The sequence below is a fragment of the Arvicanthis niloticus genome, unplaced genomic scaffold (assembly GCF_011762505.2).
Source record: "Arvicanthis niloticus isolate mArvNil1 unplaced genomic scaffold, mArvNil1.pat.X pat_scaffold_73_arrow_ctg1, whole genome shotgun sequence".
Taxonomy (NCBI): Eukaryota; Metazoa; Chordata; class Mammalia; order Rodentia; family Muridae; genus Arvicanthis; species Arvicanthis niloticus.
Window position 1 is genome coordinate 244961 of NW_023046343.1, and position 11791 is coordinate 256751.

Sequence of the window (11791 nt, forward strand, 5' to 3'; positions counted from 1 at the left end):
TTCTCATACTAATCTATATATTCAACTATCATATTCACAAGGTCAAAATTTCAAGTTTCTTTAATTGTCTTTTAAATGTAACCTTAAAAGGTTTATCATCGTGCTAAATGTAAATAGAATCAATCTCCCAGATAGAAGGAAAAAGCCCTTCTTCCTCCTTCTGCTCCACAAAAGGTTTTTGTCTTCCCTAAATGCATCTCAAATAGTGTTCATGCTGTTAACAGATTTATCTCTTTTGTAAACTTATAAGCTCCAAGAAACCCACTCAGATCCATGTATCATAGACCAAACAGACTCCATCTAGATAAGTACACTTGCCAATCAATAGCCTAAGTTTCTACCTGTTACCTATTCCAGAGGATGGGGTTCCCCTCTTGTTCCCTGGGATTGGGACTTCTCTCACTCCAACCACCAAGACCTAAGGGTTTCAAATATACACCTAAGAAGATTATTCTCCCCAAAGTACTAAACTGTATTCTCTACCTCTAATATATATATTATATATATACATACCATATATATATATTTCAGCATCTTGCTATATCCAGGCATCTACTCAACATCTGTATCCAGAACAGCTCCAGAGAAACAACAGATGTGCCAGCACCTGCTCTCACAGACACAGATGCTTCTACTACACCTGCTTCTTCCTATCCACAGATGGCCCCACAGATCCTAGATAGCAAAGAAACAGCCAATTCTCCTAAGACTGGACCAACATCCCCATCTTTGTTTTCTTAGGTTTCACAGGGACACAACACCTCAAAGTCAGCAGGAAACAGCTAAAGATCAAGATGGTCCTATCCCTGGTTCACCACCACCTCTTTTCTAGTTTCTCCTTTTAAAAATTAAAGCAAAATGGAGAAATGTGAGCATGCCTTCTAGGCTCCAGCCAGGTAGGCCTGGCTTGCCATAAAAGGGGCTGTTTGTCCCCTCCTTGCTCTCTCTGCCCCTTCAGTCTGACTCTTTTCTCTCCTTAACCCCCTTTTCCCTTTTCACTCTCCCCCTCCCCTCCTCTCTTTCTCTCCTCCCTTATCATTGCCTTAAATAACCTCTATTCTATACTATACCCATCATATGTTTGCTACCTCAGGGGGAAGGGATGCCTCAAGGTCGGCCCACCAAGGCACCCTTCCACCTCACCAGACTTTGCTCACAAAACATATCCTGGTTTTTTAAAAACACAACATAATCTACTTCTTCCTCTGTCTGCTCTGAACTCTTCTAGATGCCTCTGGCTGCTCTCTCATATCTACAGTAAACAACCTTAATCATTATTATGGAGAGTCATGTCAGCAGTTTCTTTACTGAATCCCCTCAAATACCAAAAAAAAAAAAAAAAAAAAACAAAAACTAAAACAAAAACAAACAAACAAACAAAAAACCTCAAAGCATTTCCAGCAAAATCAGGAACAAGACAAGTATATCCACAATCTCTACTCTTCCTCAAAATGGTATTGTTTTAGCTAGAATAATCGAACAAAAGAAGCAAACAAAAGGGATGCCAATAGGAAAGAGAAGCCAGAGTTGCCTCATTGGCAGACACTATGAGCCTGTACTTAGAGACCCCGAGACTCCACCGGAACACTCTTAGAACTGATAAACTTCCAGCAGATTGATAGGCTATGAAGTTAACATGGGAAAGAACATTAGTGCCCTTCCTATACAGCAATAGACACAGTGAGAGAGGATCAGGGAAGCCATTCCATCCACAGCAGCCTTGAAACACCACCCTAAAAGGGCCTGGTGGATATGGTACACACTTTTGATCCCAGCAGGCAGAGATTGGTAGATCTCAGAGTTTTAGGCCAGCCCAGTCTACAGAGCAGCATCCCCCAAGGTTCTTACACAGTGAAACCCTGTTCCAAACCAAAAATACAACAACAAACAAACCCTGGAGTAAGAGGCCAGAGTGATGGTTCAGCAGCTCAGAGCAAGTAATGTTCTTGCAGAAGACCCTAGGTGGGTTCCCAAAGCCTACACAACATCTCAGTCTCTGGCCTTGGCCAGCAGGCACCAACCACAAACTAACACAGGCACATACACATATAAAATAAAAAATATATCTGGCACCAACCATAAACTAACAAGGCACATACATATATAAAATAAAAAACATGTCCTAAAAAAAAAAAAAAGGAATACCTGGGGAAACCCGACCTAGTATGTGAACAATCTCTATGATAAAAACTTTGAAACACTGACAGGCACTGCAGAGATGGCCTAGCCGAGGACCCGAGTCCAGCCCACAGCTCCAGTGCCCACAGCTTACAGCCATCTACAACTACAGTTTTAAGGGACTTGACAACCTCTTGTGACCTCCACAGGCAGCAGACACACTTGCATCACACATACATATATACACAAAAAACACTCATAAATCTAAAAGGGGGGGGGAAATCAGGTGTGTGGTGTAAACCTTTTGACACATGGGGAGCCAAGATAGGTGGATCTACATGGGGACTTCTAGGACAGTCAGGTCTATACATGGAGATCCTGTCTCATCATCACCAACAACAAAAAGATGAAATCACAATTCACATCCAGGTAACTTTTGCTACTCATTGGCCAGACTCACCTCATGAATATCCCAGGCAGAAATCTGGGCCTTGGGATTTGCAATACAGACAACTGATCTGTCTTGTTGGTTTCTTGTTAAGCCACACCCGGAGAGATAACATGCATGTTCCCGAAATCCTGCAAGGAAACCCCAACAATATTTGGACACCAGACAGTTGAGGGGCAACTCAAACCAAAGAAGAAATGTTTCAGTTTCCTCTACCTTGTTGAAGGCTTGTATAAAAGTTGAGGGAAGGATGAAGCAGACACAGTCAAGCACACTGCAGGTTGGCCATTGGTTCAGATACAGTTACTCTTTAATGTGCTTCTATACATACAAAATGGGTATTGGGGGCTCGGTCTGGAACTCAGTGGGCAGAGTGCTTGGTTCTGTTCCTAGAGGCCTATAAACCGTAACCCAGTTCTCATTTGGAGGCAGAATAATCAAGGTCATTTGTGTTTTCTACATGAAGAATTTGAGGTCAGCCTGTAGTACATGAGATCCTGTCAAGGAAGGAAGAAAGGAAGGAAGGAAGGACGGAAGGAAGGAAGGAAGGAAAGAAGGAAGGAAGGAAGGAAAGAAGGAAGGAAGGAAGAAAACAAAGGAAAAAGAAGCAAAGAAAGAAACAAAGAGAAAAAGAAACAAAACAAATAAACCAGCCAGATATAAAGATGTCCCAGTCCCAGTGAAGGCAAGCTGCAGATCTTGAGTTTGAGGCTAGTGTAGTCTACATATCAAGTTCCAGGCTAGCCACAGCGATATAGTTTCAAAGCAAACAGAAAAGGTAAGATTTTTCCCATCAGGAGAACCAATTCCACAAAGTTGTCTACACACACACACACACAGTGCCATGTACACACATCACATACACACGCTAAAAATAAGTGAAAGAAATTTAAAAGTATCTCTCTATCAGAAAGCTGTTCTGAGGAAGTTTTTAGAAAAAAAAGATAACTAAAGCCTATCTAGTAATTTCCCCATTAAATTCTCTCTGTCCTCTAGGGAAGGTATGAAGCCTTCAGGGCAAGGGAGCGATACATAGAGCTGGTTTTAAGATTTTGAGCAATCCCAGCACTTGGGAGGCAGAGGCAGGCAGATTTCTGAGTTTGAGGCCAGCCTGGTCTACCGAGTGAGTTCCAGGATAGCCAAGGCTATACAGAGAAACCCTGTCTCGGAAAAAAAAAAAAAAAAAAAAAAAAAAAAAAAAAAAAAAAAAAGATTTTGAGCAACCACTCAGCAGATCACAGAGTGGTTCTATGGCTAGCCTAGCATGGCAGCTCCATCCCATTAAACCACAAGTCCCTTCCTCTTAATGAGTGAGAATGTAGGACTGCAGAGAATGAGAAAAACCAAGTGGGTGTCTCTTCTAGCTAACCTGTTGTCTTCATGTGAATTTCTTTGTAAGTGAAATCTTCTGGCTTTGCCCGGGACTTGGTGTGTTCTTGCCATATTTTATAATGAAAGAACTGCTTCGGCTTCTCCCCCGAGTTTCCACATCGGAGATGGGTTTCTATGCCCCTCGAAGGTGGCACTGCCTACAGCTGCACGCATCATTGAGCTAGACCTGGGTGAGCCCTAGCCACCCGAGGCCCAAGTCCCTGCGGTGCAGCCCACGCTATCCACCTCACTCTCACCTCCTGCAAGCTGCGCTGCTCCACAGAGGACGCCTGCGCGGTTGCTAAGAAAACGACTTGGAGTTTACCCTGATTTTTGCGGCGGTCAAAGGTCGTCCTTTCAAGTTCTGTTTCCGGTTCCGGTTCCGGAATCTAGTTTGTTGTGGGCTGGCTCTGCAGCGCGGGCTGTTTCTTGAAGTCGGTTTCTGAAGTCCAGGTGTGGGCCAGGGTCGCTCGTTTTCCGCCTCTGCAATCATGGCGGCCTCCACAGCAGCCGGGAAACAGCGGATTCCTAAAGTGGCCAAGGTGAAAAACAAAGCGCCTGCAGAGGTACAGATAACTGCTGAGCAGCTTCTAAGAGAAGCTAAAGAAAGAGAACTCGAGCTCCTCCCACCTCCACCTCAGCAGAAGATCACAGACGAAGAAGAATTAGAGGATTACAAACTACGGAAAAGGGAGACTTTTGAAGATAACATAAGAAAAAATGGAACTGCGATTAGCAACTGGATAAAATATGCACAATGGGAGGAAAGTCTAAAGGAGATTCAAAGTGCTCGATCCATATACGAGCGTGCTTTAGATGTCAACAACCGGACTATTCCACTCTGGCTGAAATATGCAGAAATGGAAATGAAGAACCGCCAGGTCAACCATGCCCGAAATATCTGGGACCGTGCCGTAACAACTCTGCCACGAGTCGACCAGTTCTGGTACAAGTACACACACATGGAGGAGATGTTGAACAATCCTCCTGGTGCTCGGCAGGTGTTTGAACGCTGGATGGAATGGCAGCCTGAGGAGCAGGCCTGGCACTCCTATATCAACTTCGAGCTGAGATACAAAGAGGTGGAGAAGGCCCGCACCATTTATGAACGCTTTGTGCTCGTGCACCCTGCTGTGAAGAACTGGATCAAGTATGCTCGGTTTGAAGAGAAGCATGCTTATTTTGCTCAAGCTCGGAGAGTCTACGAGAGAGCGGTTGAGTTTTTTGGGGATGAGCATATGGACGAACACCTGTATGTGGCCTTTGCTAAATTTGAGGAAAACCAGAAAGAATTTGAAAGGGTACGAGTTATCTACAGATATGCCCTGGATAGGATTCCAAAACAAGAAGCCCAAGAACTCTTTAAAAACTATACCCTCTTTGAGAAGAAGTTTGGTGACCGGAGGGGTATAGAAGATATCATCATGAGCAAGCGGAGATTCCAGTATGAAGAAGAAGTGAAGGCTGATCCACACAATTATGATGCATGGTTTGATTATTTACGCTTGGTGGAAAGTGATGCAGAAGCTGACACTGTGCGGGAAGTCTATGAGAGAGCCATTGCCAATGTGCCACCCATCCAGGAGAAGAGGCACTGGAAGCGCTACATCTACCTCTGGATTAACTATGCACTCTATGAAGAGCTGGAGGCCAAGGATCCTGAGAGGACAAGACAGGTATATCAAGCGTCTTTGGAACACATTCCTCACAAAAAGTTCACGTTTGCCAAAATGTGGTTATATTACGCACAGTTTGAAATAAGACAGAAAAATCTGCCATTTGCCAGAAGAGCTCTGGGAACTTCCATAGGCAAATGTCCAAAGAACAAGTTATTCAAAGGTTACATAGAACTGGAACTACAGCTTCGAGAATTTGACAGATGCAGAAAGCTTTATGAAAAGTTTTTGGAATTTGGACCTGAAAATTGTACGTCATGGATTAAGTTTGCAGAATTAGAGACAATCCTTGGTGATATTGAGAGAGCTCGGGCAATATATGAATTAGCCATCAGCCAGCCACGCTTGGATATGCCAGAGGTACTTTGGAAATCATATATTGATTTTGAGATTGAGCAGGAAGAAACTGAGAGAACAAGAAACCTTTACCGACAGTTGCTTCAGCGAACACAGCACGTCAAGGTATGGATTAGTTTTGCTCAGTTTGAGTTATCTTCTGGGAAAGAAGAAGGAAGTGTGGCTAAATGCAGACATATTTATGAAGAAGCTAACAAGACCATGAGAAACTGTGAGGAAAAAGAAGAGAGGCTTATGTTGCTCGAATCCTGGCGAAAGTTTGAAGATAAATTTGGAACAGCATCAGACAAGGAGAGAGTAGACAAACTCATGCCAGAAAAGGTCAAGAAGAGAAGAAAGGTCCAGGCCGACGATGGGTCTGATGCCGGATGGGTAGAAGTCTATGACTACATCTTTCCAGAGGATGCTGCCAACCAGCCTAACCTCAAGCTTCTGGCGATGGCCAAGCTTTGGAAGAAACAGCAACAGGAAAGAGAAGCTGCAGAACAGTGTACCTTCCCCCCCACCATGAGCAAGCCTGAAGAGACCTTGGTTACCACAACAAGGTCAAGTGACGGGATCTAGGTGCAGTTACCCACCTTGGCTGCCCTGAACACAGAAGCAGAACTGCCCCTGGGCTTGCCTTGAGACATCTCTGACTGTAACCTGGAACGACTATGGATTATCCCACCCATCTGGAACCAGGAGGGGTTGTGGGTTGGGTCTTCCCCTTTAAATTGAGAGCTGCACATTAAAGCTTTGGGTCTTGATCAGAGAACTTTGTCTTGGCCTCATCTCTTCTCGACCTCCAGCCCCTTTCATTCCCAGCCCCCCTTTCAGGTGAACCCAATTGACTTGTGGCCATGGGCGGCTACAGAGTGCCGCGCACAACATGGGACTTGAAAACGGGGGACCGAGCTGAGGAAAGCTGTCTTAGGTGGAGCTCCACGGAAAACAGGACTAAGAAGGTATCCCACACACTTAGGAAGTAGCAAACAATATTGAAGCTAGCGCTAGTTAAATTTTGAAGGCCGCGTTTGCAGGAAGTGTGTTTTGGGGGATACGGTCTAGGTCAGATAGGTGTTGACCCGACGCCTATTCTGCCTAGTGGGTGACAGTAAATTATGGGCCAGGAGAATTCTAAAAGGGCATTTGCCTGCAGCCTTTGAGAGCTGCTTCAGATGGGAGGAGCTGGGTTGTCAGATAGTGTGTTGGAAGATTTTTTGGCAGAGGTAGATTCATGCTGCCCATGGTTCCCTCGAGAAGGAACGTTGAAAAAAAAAGACCTGGGAGACAGTCGGAGAGGTTTTGAAAACCACCAGGGCAGATTATAACACCCTCTGCCTTTGGAAACTGGTAAAAGACGCAATTGATAATAAAACAGATAAAGAGACCTCGCAGGCTTTAGCTATTGCCCAGGCGCAGCTTGAAGAGTTCCAAGAACACCCATCAGAAAGCCCTTGTACCAAAAGGGGCATTCTCAACCCTAAATCAGGGAAATGTAGACCTAGTACACTTTCTCCAGCTCAGATAAAAGAATTCGGAAACTCTGGTAATAAATCAGAGCTAGAGAAAGGAGCTGATTTGAAAATAGGGGGTTCCAAATGCCACAAGGAATGGCCCCCTCCCTATGCACCTTCTGCTCCACCTACGGTATTTGATGCAGCAGAAGCTGCCCAGATGGACATGAAGGCATATAAATTCGAGATGGAAATTAAGCTGCAGAGATTGACTAACGAGCTACAGGAGTTAAAGTGTCAGTCAGGTGCAAAAAGGAGCGATGATTCTGGGATATGTCAATCGCCATTAGAAAGAGCTGTGAGTCAGGCCCGCAGGGATGGGCAGGATACATCTGACTTGTTAGCGTTTCCTGTAGTGGAAGTAGTTGATCAACAGAACCAAAGAACTAGACAATATCAGGCATTAGAGTTTAAAGTGATAAAAGAGTTGAAAACTTCGGTTTCTCAATATGGGCCTACGGCGCCCTTCACACAAGCTTTATTGGATACTGTGGTAGAATCAAATTTAACACCCCAAGATTGGAAAACTTTGTGTAAGGCTACTTTGTCAGGAGGAGATTACTTGCTTTGGAGCTCAGAATGGCGTGAGGCTAGTAAGAAAACTGCCGCGATGAATGCTCAGGCGGGTAATCCTAGCTGGGACCTGAACATGCTTTTAGGAGAAGGTCAATATGAAGGGAATGCTAATCAGGTCGAGCTGCCTGCAGGTGTGTACACACAGATTGCAATGGCTGCTCGCTGTGCTTGGAATCAGTTACCTACTCAAGGGGATGTTAATGGGAGTTTATCCAGCATCAAGCAGGGTCCTGATGAATTATTCCAGGACTTCGTGGACAGGCTGCAAAAGACAGCTGGTAGAATTTTTGGAGATCCTCAGTCAGGAATTCCTTTTGTTACACAGCTGGCCTATGAGAACGCTAATGCAGCTTGCTGAGCGGCTATCAGACCTTACAAAGCAAAGACAGATTTACATGGATACATTGGTCTTTGTGCTGAAATTGGGCCCTCTTACAATCAGGGTCTGGCCATGGCTGCTGCTTTTCAGGGGACCACTATACATGCAATGCTTGCACAGAACTGTAAAGATAGAAGATGTTATAAATGTGGAGATACAGGTCATTTTAAAAATGACTGTCCCAGGAGAAAGGGCGTGGACTATCAACCAGGTCACGTGTCAGGAATTTGTCCTCGGTGCAAGAAGGGTCGTCATTGGGCTAACAAATGTAATGCTAAAACAGATAATCAGGGCCATCCCTTGTCGGGAAACGAGTGGTGGGGCCAGCCCTAGGCCCCCAGGAATCCACAGCCAACAGCTTATGGGGCCATGAAGCTGTTGCCAAGTCAGGGAAATCTATTTCAGAACTTATTAGAGCAACCCCAGGAAGTGCAGGATTAGACCTTAGTTCCACTACCCATGCCGCACTGACACCAGAAATGGGAGTTCAGACGTTGCCTACAGGAGTTTTTGGGCCCTTGCCTCCAGGGACTTGGGGATTACTTTTAGGCCGAAGCAGTAGTATTGTAAAAGGATTGCAAATATTTCCAGGTGTTATAGATAGTGATTATGAGGGAGAGATTAAGATCCTGGCTGCTTCCCCCCAGGGCATGATAACTGTGCCTACTGATAAGAGAGTTGCTCAACTTGTTTTGGTTCCTATGCATCTACTCCCTTCCAAGTTTGTTAAGAATTAGAGAGGACAGGATTGCTTTGGTTCTTCTGATGTGTATTGGGTTCAATCTATTACTAATGAGAGACCTACTCTTAAGTTAACAATTGAGGGAAAGAGTTTTGAGGGTCTCATGGATACAGGAGCTGACATCACGATCGTGAGAGGACAGGACTGGCCTTCAGCTTGGCCTTTGTCTGATACGCTCACGCACCTTCAGGGAATTGGCTATGCTAACAATCCGAAACGGAGTTCTAAACTCCTAACTTGGAGAGATGAAGAGGGCAATTCAGGACAAATTCAACCCTATGTGATGCCGAATTTGCCTGTCACCCTCTGGGGAAGAGATCTTTTGTCACAGATGGGTCTTATGATGTGCAGCCCTAATGAAATAGTGACTAAACAAATACTAAGACAAGGATTTTTGCCTGGCCAAGGACTAGGAAGAGAAGGGCAAGGTATTAAAACTTTTAAAGCGCCCGAGCCTCATACTAACTCTAGAGGCTTAGGGTATTTTCCATAATGGCCACTGTCTTGCCTGCAAACCATGCAGATAAAATTCAATGGCTTAATAACGTCCCAGTGTGGGTTGATCAGTGGTCATTGTCTAAAGAAAAAGTAGAAGCTGCTTCATTGCTTGTGCAGGAGCAATTACAGGCAGGGCATATAGTAGAATCTCAGTCACCTTGGAACACTCCAATATTTGTTATCAAGAAAAAATCTGGGAAATGGCAATTGTTGCAAGATCTAAGAAAGGCTAATGAAACCATGGTACCTATGGGAGCTCTACAATCTGGGCTGCCACCTCCAGTGGCCATTCCCAAAGGGTTTCATAAAATAATAGTAGATTTGAAAGATTGTTTTTTCACTATTCCCTTGCATCCTCGGGGTTGCAAGAGATTTGCTTTCAGTGTTCCTTCTGTTAATTTCACGGAGCCGATGAAAAGGTATCAATGGGTAGTTCTTCCTCAGGGCATGGCTAATAGCCCTACATTATGTCAAAAATTTGTGGCACAAGCCATTGAGCCTGTAAGACGGCAATGGCCAATGATGTACATCAGCCATTACACAGATGACATTCTTTTAGGTGGGAAAGATCCCCAGGAGTTGCTTCTGTGCTATAGAGATTTACAGCAAGCATTAGCTGATAAAGGATTACAAATAGCTCCTGAAAAGGTACAAACTCAGGAGCCTTATGATTATTTAGGCTTTAGGCTTACAAATCAAGCCATTTGTCCCCAGAAGATAATCATCCGCAGGGACTGTCTAAAAACTCTAAATGATTTTCAAAAGCTGTTAGGTGATATCAATTGGCTTCGTCCCTACTTAAAGCTTACAACAGGAGAATTGAAACCATTATTTGATATTCTCAAGGGGAGTGCTGATCCTACCTCCCCTCGATCCTTAAACCCAGAAGGATTGTTGGCCTTACAACAAGTAGAAAGAGCCATTGAGGAACAATTTGTTACTTACATAGATTATTCCTCACCTTTACATTTGTTAATTTTTAACACAACTTACACACCTACAGGATTGTTGTGGCAAAAGGCTCCCCTCATGTGGATACATTCAAAGATATCCCCTAAACGTAACATCCTACCGTATTATGAGGCAGTAGCCCATATGATTGTACTTGGAAGGAAACAGGCAGTGACTTATTTTGGCAAAGAGCCAGACACCATTATTCAGCCTTTTAGTGCAGATCAAAATATTTGGTTAAAGCAACATAGTACAGATTGGTTGCTTGCTCAAATAGGATTTAATGGCATTATAGACAATCATTATCCTCCAGATAAATTGATACAGTTTTTAAATGTACATGAGGTTATATTTCCTAACATGACTTCTTTACAGCCTTTACATAATGCTCTTTTAATATTTACTGATGGATCCTCTAAAGGACGAGCAGGGTATCTTTTAAATAATCAACAGGTAGTCATAGAGACACCTGGACTCTCTGCTCAACTAGCAGAACTGACAGCAGTTCTAAATGTTTTTCAGTCGATAAGTGATGCTTTTAACCTCTTTACTGATAGCCTATATGTAGCTCAGTCTGTCCCCTTGTTAGAAACTTGTGGTGTATTGCAGTTCAATACTCGAGCCGGATCTTTGTTTTCTCGACTACAAAACCTCATTCTTACCAGAAAAAAAATCCCTTTTATACTGGCCATATAAGAGCTCATTCTGGTCTTCCTGGGCCTTTAGCTGCTGGCAATGATTGTGTTGACAGAGCTTTAATAGGAGAAGCATTAATTTTGGATCCTGTTGCTCTGGCTAAGCGAGATCATGAAAAGTTTCATCTCTCTAGTCACACTTTAAGGCTCCGACATAAGATTACTAAGGAGCAAGCTAGAATGATTGTAAAAGTGTCCTAACTGTCTTACCTTATCCCCGGCTCCCCATTTAGGCGTTAATCCAAGAGGCCTTAAGCCCAATCATATTTGGCAAATGGATGTAACCCATTATGCAGAATTTGGAAAATTGAAATATATACATGTCTGTATTGACACTTGCTCAGGATTCCTTTTTGCTTCTCTACATACAGGAGAAGCCTCTAGAAATGTAATTGATCATTGCCTACAAGCCTTTAATTCTATGGGATTGCCTAAAGTTCTCAAAACAATGGGCCAGCTTATACTGGTAACAACTTTACAT

General features: G+C 43.8%; 1 pseudogene; it reads left to right on the plus strand.

Moving 5' to 3' along the window:
- Positions 1-4402: 4402 nt before the first annotated feature.
- Positions 4403-6803, plus strand: LOC117702358 (crooked neck-like protein 1 pseudogene; annotated as a pseudogene).
- The last annotated feature ends 4988 nt before the right edge of the window (positions 6804-11791 follow it).